The sequence below is a fragment of the Sinohyriopsis cumingii genome, chromosome 13 (assembly GCF_028554795.1).
Source record: "Sinohyriopsis cumingii isolate HCF-2022 chromosome 13, ASM2855479v2, whole genome shotgun sequence".
NCBI classification, from domain to species: domain Eukaryota; kingdom Metazoa; phylum Mollusca; class Bivalvia; order Unionida; family Unionidae; genus Sinohyriopsis; species Sinohyriopsis cumingii.
The window spans coordinates 45,899,890-45,907,727 of NC_142973.1; the positions used below are offsets into that span (position 1 = coordinate 45,899,890).

Here is a 7,838-nt window from a genome sequence, read left to right on the forward strand (position 1 = left end):
TACTGCATTATAGTCGCTCCCTTGGTTAAGTGCCCCACGCCTACTTGCGCAGTTATCTTGTGTATGCGTGTTGTTGTGAGTAGTGTTACTGACTAAATTTAAACTCGGCGCATCGTGACTGTAACACTGCTTGGTGTGAACATTAAAATCTTTGTTGTTGAACCAGACAGTACGGGTTTGGCTCAATAGCACTTTACAACAGTTTAACACAAGCTGTCCTTGAACATGTCACTAAGAATTGTGTTTTATGTTGCGTACTCCATGTATTTGATTTGTAACTCTTAAATGTTTAGAAGAGCTGTGTACCAGGAAAATCTTTCGGCCGTGGTATGCCGCGGTATTTTCTGAAGATACCCCGATATGTACGTCGGTATACCATAACTATATCAGGGACCAACAATTTAATGTTCTAGGGTAGGGGCCGGACACCATTTTTAAATTTCCGTCTGTTGATTATAGCATTTGAGGAAAATTAATGACCTTGAGATAAAAGCAAATACTATGTCTGAGATCAAAAGAAAATCTGCTCCACACCCCCCAATTTAAACGATGAGTACCTTGTAGTTGATAAATTTGTCAGTACATTCTGGTGAAGGAATTTGCTATAATTGTTGAATAAATTGTCTTCTAAAACTGTAGCTAAAGTGGGACGATTAGCTTACACAGTAGCTGACACCATGTGAGAGATTTGTGCTGACATTAAATACCTTGTTGATAAAAATAGGAAGTGTTGACACTGAAGCCTACACAGAAATGGCCCTAGAATGTGCGGGGCCCAAGACAGCAAGCGATGAGCGGGGCCCCAAGCAAAAAAATTGCATTTCGGAGTTTATTTCCGTCAGCAGTGTGGGGCCCTTGAAAGCGCTGGGCCCAAGGCGGTTGCATAGTTCGCCTTGCCCTAGGGCCGGGCCTGAGTCTACAATTCACTGGCTACACTATTGACATAAAAGTAACGAAAATTTGAGTGGGATGCTAACGGGCAAGATATTTAGTACAGTGGGCCAGTAAACATACAACCCACTCAATAAACGAGAAAATATTTATTGAAATTGAGAAATTAGGTAAAATTCAAACAAAAATCTTGTGACAATTCTCAATCTTATAATGGATCACATGTACTTAATACATTAACATGCCTTAGTAAATAAGTAAACATTATTTTGGATGTGGTATGAATATCACAACATTAGATTTGGCTACTACGTTGGCATACGTGACAATGTCAACCACGTGACACATGCCAACCACGTGATTAAAGGATCATAAAAATAATTATATATTTGTAATATTCAAAATTAATTAAAGACGCAACTGTTTTGCACACATATTATCAATAATTGTATGAATTATTTAGTCATAAAAGATGATAACCTGCTGTCAAAATCATTAAATTTGCAACAAGATTACTCGGGGATTTACGTTTGTTCCATACTGACGGAAAATACCTAAGTACCGGTACACTGAAAAAGTAGCGTGGTATATACCACCCGGAAATATACCGCGGAAAACAGGTATATCGGTGATACCGCGCACCTCTAATTTTTAGGGTACTGTATCAAAAGAAATGGCTATCACATTCAAAGTTCGGAGTGTCATGTTGTACGAACAAGTTATTGGCGTGCTATCCTGGTATTACCACAGGTGTCTGACGTTTTATCAATAAAGTACGGCGAAATCTCTCACAATATAAAATCCTCTTATCGGTAATATAAATAAACACAAGGATTGCAAGCGTGACCACAACCCTTAGCTCGATTCGACTTTTTCTCACGCGTTTTTTATCACTTCAGAATCGCAAGAAGACTGAAAACTACACATATACATTCAAAAGATAGTAACGTACCAACACAGAACTCTCGAACGACCATCGCATAAATCCAATCTGGCGAATTAACCTTTATTTTCACCACTACGGTCAAAGTTCCTTTCTAGCAAAATCGGCTAGACGGAAGTAGCACATTCTACCAGTTTCTACCCTGCAGTAAATATGCGTTAGGGTCTAATATTTGTACCGAACACGGCGCAGAATCTTTGAATATTAGGGAAATTTATGACGGTTGATGACGTCATCAACTGTTATTTCTACTATCAAAACTTTGACTACATATTTATGTTCTGGAAATTTAAATAAAATTATAAAATGATACAATCTGAAATACAAAGTAAGATGAACATTTTATCTTGTGAAATTAATTTCATCATGTTATTACGTATATTTACTGCAGGGTAGAAACTGGTAGAATACGCTACTTCCGTCCAGCCGATTTTGCTAGAAAGGGATTTTGACCAAAGTGGTGAAAATAAAGGTTAATACGCCGGATTGGATTCAGGCCATGGTCATTTAAGAGATATGCGTTGGTACGTTACTGTCTTTTGAATGTATATGTGTAGTTTTTCAGTCTTCTTGCGATTCTGAAGTGATAAAAAACGCGTGAGAAAAAGTCGAATCGAGCGAAGGGTTGTGGTCACGCTTGCACTCCTTGTGTTTATTTATATTACCGATAAGGGGATTTCATATTGTGAGAGATTTCGCCGTACTTTATTGATAAAACGTCAGACTCCTGTGGTATTACAAAGTGTTACGTTTTTAAATAATGATAAATTAAACTTTCTCCAAAGGATAACTGCCCCAGTTTTCACATGGAAACGTAGCTACGATGTCGTAGCCTCGAAGTGGTCGGGGCTTATCATGAAGCCTTACGTAGAGTATACCATCACAGCAAATGGTCTAACCCTCGTGGCAGTGGACAAGTTCACTTGTCGCGGCCGAACACTGTCGCGTGAAGTCCACATCGATGACGAAACTAACGCCAGAATTGTAAAAGCAAGTGTAGCCTTTGAATTCACGTCAATGCCTACCTGTTTGGTGCTATATTTAACATGAACCCAATCAAATTATACGTTTCCCTTCACGTTTATGTTTTTAAAAAAATATATATTGGTGCTGTTGATTTGTTGTTGTTAACAGTTCCTGTGTCTATTTTTACACAAAGTGTGATATTTAATAACTAGTGGTCGAGGAAGAATACTACTTCAGCAGGCGGCAAATACGATTCATTAATGGAAAGAATTAAAAAGGGTTTTTCTATATCAATAGTTATTTGTCTGAATTAGCAAACAAAGCAGCAGCAGCATTGCCTGGAATTGTTGATGGTGCGATAAGTTGATTGCTTAGGAGTGGTGGCCATGTAAAACAAATACAACATCACCACCAATAGAATATAAGATCATGATCTGCACGCGCGACGAAAGTAAACTCACATTAAAAGTAATGTAATAGGATAGAGTCTATTATCTTTAGACTGGAATACTGACAATGTTATCGCCATGTTCCGCAGTCTTGTCCCCAAAGCTTCTGTAGGGTTTACGTAAGCAGTAGTGAGTTTGCGTCGAAGAGTAAAAATGTATTTTTCAGTCTAAGAACAAAATGGACTTTCAACTGACTTTCTTGTGCAATTCCCTTTTCCCCACATTAATGTGCAAAATCTCTGTTTGTAATCTGTCCATTTAAAACACTGTAATACCTATTTAACCTCGTTTCTTTCAAACACCCCTTACATCTCTTGTCTTTTGTATTTCGTATTTAGATTATATCTGTCTTTTATTCTCTGTTGAATTTTGCTGCATTATAGAACAGTTGTGTGCTTCGTTGTGAATTCCGTTAGATTGTACTTATAGGTTACTGCATTTGTATGGGAAAATATGAACCGTTTATTTTCGAATAGATAATCTTCACGACCTTGGGAGTGCAGTATATCCATCCGAGAAAAAGAGTTATATTTTCCCTTACAAATGCAGTAACCGTTTTATTATATACTCATTTTCCTATTCCACCTAACACTTAATTATATAAACAAAAATACACTACAGGAAACAAAGTAACTGAATTTTAATGTTGTATTTTAAACTAAAGACACAAGCACAGATTCATCAGTACACGACAACATTATTAATGCGCACATAACTCTACCCAGCGAAATTTGAACTTAGGATAGCGGTCGACTTGACTTTCAAATGAAAGTATCGTTTTGGTCTACTTAAAATTTAAATTTAGAGACATATTGTGAATGAATGCGCATTGCAGCAACTTTTCCATTTGGTCTGGAATTACTAGAATTTTGGTATTTTTGTCGATTCTACTAGATTTTGTGATTATGGACTGGATTTATCTGTGCCAGTTCTACATGAAGTAACATCTGATTTGTGCAGCGAGGGAGCAGCGTCTTGATTTATCTGCAAGTGTGTTTCTGTTCTGCCATTGAATATTTGGAATCATAATGTGTGAAAAATATGAACTTGTTATTATCAAAAAGACGCTATGGAATATAATGTTCATTTCATTTTCAGTGCAGTAGGTTGGATGTTATTGCACTTGGAATGTAGTCGAAATTACAGTACAATTTCGAAATGTGTAATCAAGATTTGGAACCCATGACACGGCTCATTTAATTCGGATTTGCAGAACTAAGATAGTACATTTTGAGGAAATTCAGGATGTCAAACTGTAAGTATAGTTTTTGCCATTCTTATTACCAGCTAAAGTAGACACGTTTATGCCCTGTCACTTGCATTTTATTTGTAGGGACCCCAGAAATTTTATGACACGTCCAGCCTATATCGCTAGTCTAAATACGAAATATTGCATCATAACATTAACGCAGAATATTGCAAAGCAGCTGGTGTGTGGTCGTCCACGAAACATCTTCCATAATCACAAATAAAATTGTCAAAGGTTTGCTATATTCGGATGTAGTTGAGTTTTCCTGGTTTCTTGCTTTTGATTAATTATAGATTTAATATCATCATTAAACAATATTGTAGTATTTTGCATTTTGTTGTTTTATCATATAGCATAATTTGTATAGAAAATGTAGGCAAAAATAGGTCTTGGAAATATATGTTTGTGGTCTTTGAAAGTTTGGGAAAAGTCTTTGAATTTATCATTCAGAATTCTGTATGAGCCCTGGCTTCAGTTCATTTAGAAACAAATCTAATCAACCAAAACGTAAAGCGTCTACTACATGAGTGTACATGATTTGCTTACAAAATAGTTCATAATACACTACTGGGCACACGTATCGTACACGTGAGTGCAATATGGTGTACAATGTCGCAAATTATTGCACGATTCTGACAATGTAAAGTTAACGGAGACAAAAATGAGAATATAATAATATTTATTTCTATTAATTTGTATTTATTTGTACTATTATTGATTTCTATTTCTACTAGACGTCGTACGAAAATTCAGCATACAGGGCATCTTGAAGTTATACTGGATTTAACTTATCTGCGTGATGTAAATTTATTCCAAAAAGAATAATACTTTGGGATAATACTTTGTGACTGAAGGTTTTATATACGTGTAATAGTGAACATAGTAAATAATTTATTTAGGAATATTACATAGTCAAGAATGGCAAATTTTCCTATGATACCATCAACATCTGTGTGCTTTTCACTACACCTTTATTTGCTTTAAAAATCTCACATACTAGCTAATTGCTTTTGCAGTGTATTTGTTATTCAGCTTTTTTATAGATGTAATTTAAACCATTTACATAATTTTATGTCACTTCTTGTCATTTCCTTAGTGGTGTTATTTATTGGTGTGTTAGGACATTGCCTACATTGTAGTTACATTTTTCATGTCTACCATCTTGTTTTTTTACCTGTAAATTAAAAAAGTGTGCTTTTTGCTTTCCCCTCTGTGTTTGTATTTAACAGAAATTCGCTTGCTGTATCTCAAACAAATCTGTAATACGCCTTTAAGAAAACTGTCAGCTATTATGTAGAACACCAGTGTTTGCATGCAATATATATATATATATATATATATATATATATATATATATATATATATATATATATATATATATATATATATATATATATATATATATATATATATATATATATGAGTTAAATCGTAAGCTAGGTTAGCGTTACGTGGGGTTACGTCTGCCACCAAATGTGTTGTTTCTTAACAATTTTAGTTTTGCTGATGATATGTCATTGATAAGACCTTTTATAGCGGGTTGATGGAGAATTTTAAAGATATGTGAACAATACACATTTGAGAATTATATCATCTATAATACAAAAGAATCAGTATTCATGGTCTTTCAGCCAACTTCTTTCAAATTACCATCTCCTCCCCTTGTACATCTTAACGGCAATGCTCTTATATATGTATCATCAGATATACGTATTTGGGACATATTTTGAAATCCAATCGGTCAGATAATGAAGATATGATGAGACATTGCAGATTTTTTTGTGTGTGTCGAACAAACATGCTTCTACGAAAATTGAAGAATTGTCCATTGAATATCAAAATTAGATTATTCAAATCTTATTGCTGCACTATTTATTGTGCTCCTCTGTGGACAAACTTTAGTGAACGGATGAAAAGAAAACTAGTTATTGGTTATAACAATAGTCTTCGTTTTATATTAGGTCTTCCTAGATGGAACAGTGCCTCCAGCATGTCTGTAAATTATAATGTATTCACTTTTGATGAAGTAATAAGAAACTATGTATTCTCATCGATGACAAGAATATCTGTATATTGAAATCTCTTTGGAACTATGACATTCATGTAAATTCTCAAATTATTAGCAGATGGAATAAATTTCTCTTTAAATGTGCCACTTAATTTCATTTTTAACAATGCAGAGCGCAGTTAATTGTGTAGATGTATCTGTATACTTGTATGTATGATATATATGTTCTTTCATGTTTACAATGTTTTTACTTTATATTTTAATTTAGATGTATGGACTATATAGTCTGAAATAAAGAATTCTTATCTTCTTGTCTTATCCTATCTGTTCTTGTTTGAAGACATTTGTATGTCACTAAAAGGCACGCTAGTAACAGCTCAAGGGATGAAGTAATATCAAGAGACATATAAGTGGTGGATTTGACCCCATTTTTTTTTTGCATAAATTTCAATCGATGTAGTTTAAACTTTAACAAATACATTTAAAAAATCTATATTGTTACTACTAGTCCTATCGGACACACCCATAGATAAATATATAAAATAAAATAATAACATCATGCTAACCATCATCAATATTATCGTCTTCTTCGCCAAATTCATTATAATCGTCATCCTTGATGTCGTCCTTGTCATATATATATATAAAGCCACCGCATTCAATCAAAATTAAGTTGTTCAAATTTGAATACTGTTCCTACGTGATCGAGACAAGGGGAGCACATAACTTGCATGGACTGATAAAGAAGCACTATTCCAGTGCAGGTCCGTGTTTGCACAAGTACCTTTCATTCAAATAGACCTCTAATGGTTTCTCATTGGTACATAGTCATATTTTCGATGTTGAACTTAGAAAGTATCTTTTTTAGGTCAATTGCAACAACCTTTTTCGGCCGATGTACAATGCACCAAGCTATTGCTTAGTTGGAATTACATAATAAGGGAGGCAACACATAAAATCCAGTAGATGTCGCTAGGACAAAGCACCGATATAGCTGTTCGATCCGCCAAGGTGCACATAGCGTTATCGGAACATTGGCTAGCGAAGATGATGATAGGTAAGGTACGATGATATGTGAGATACGAAGGTGACTGGTGATTTTATGAGTTGTTGATCGAATTTATAACCGATGGTTTTTCTGTTCATTTGTTCCAAACATATTTGAAATAAACTGAATATTTTTTTAGCATATTTGGAGAAGCTGGTCACTAATCAAGCCGAATCTTGTTTTAATCGATCTGCTTGACTGCATTATTATCACACCTCAGATGCCTACTCAAGTGTATAACAGAGGTTTAGGGAGAGGAAGATTGATAAGAGAAAGTTAGAAAC

The 7,838-nt window shown here is 34.7% G+C and overlaps 1 long non-coding RNA gene across 1 annotated transcript; it reads left to right on the forward strand.

The window, feature by feature from the left end:
- The first annotated feature begins 2,259 nt into the window (after positions 1-2,259).
- On the forward strand, positions 2,260-7,557 carry LOC149785343 (uncharacterized). The gene is made up of 3 exons (XR_016413503.1): positions 2,260-2,358; positions 4,348-4,504; positions 7,375-7,557. It is a non-coding gene; the product is annotated as an uncharacterized LOC149785343 (long non-coding RNA).
- The last annotated feature ends 281 nt before the right edge of the window (positions 7,558-7,838 follow it).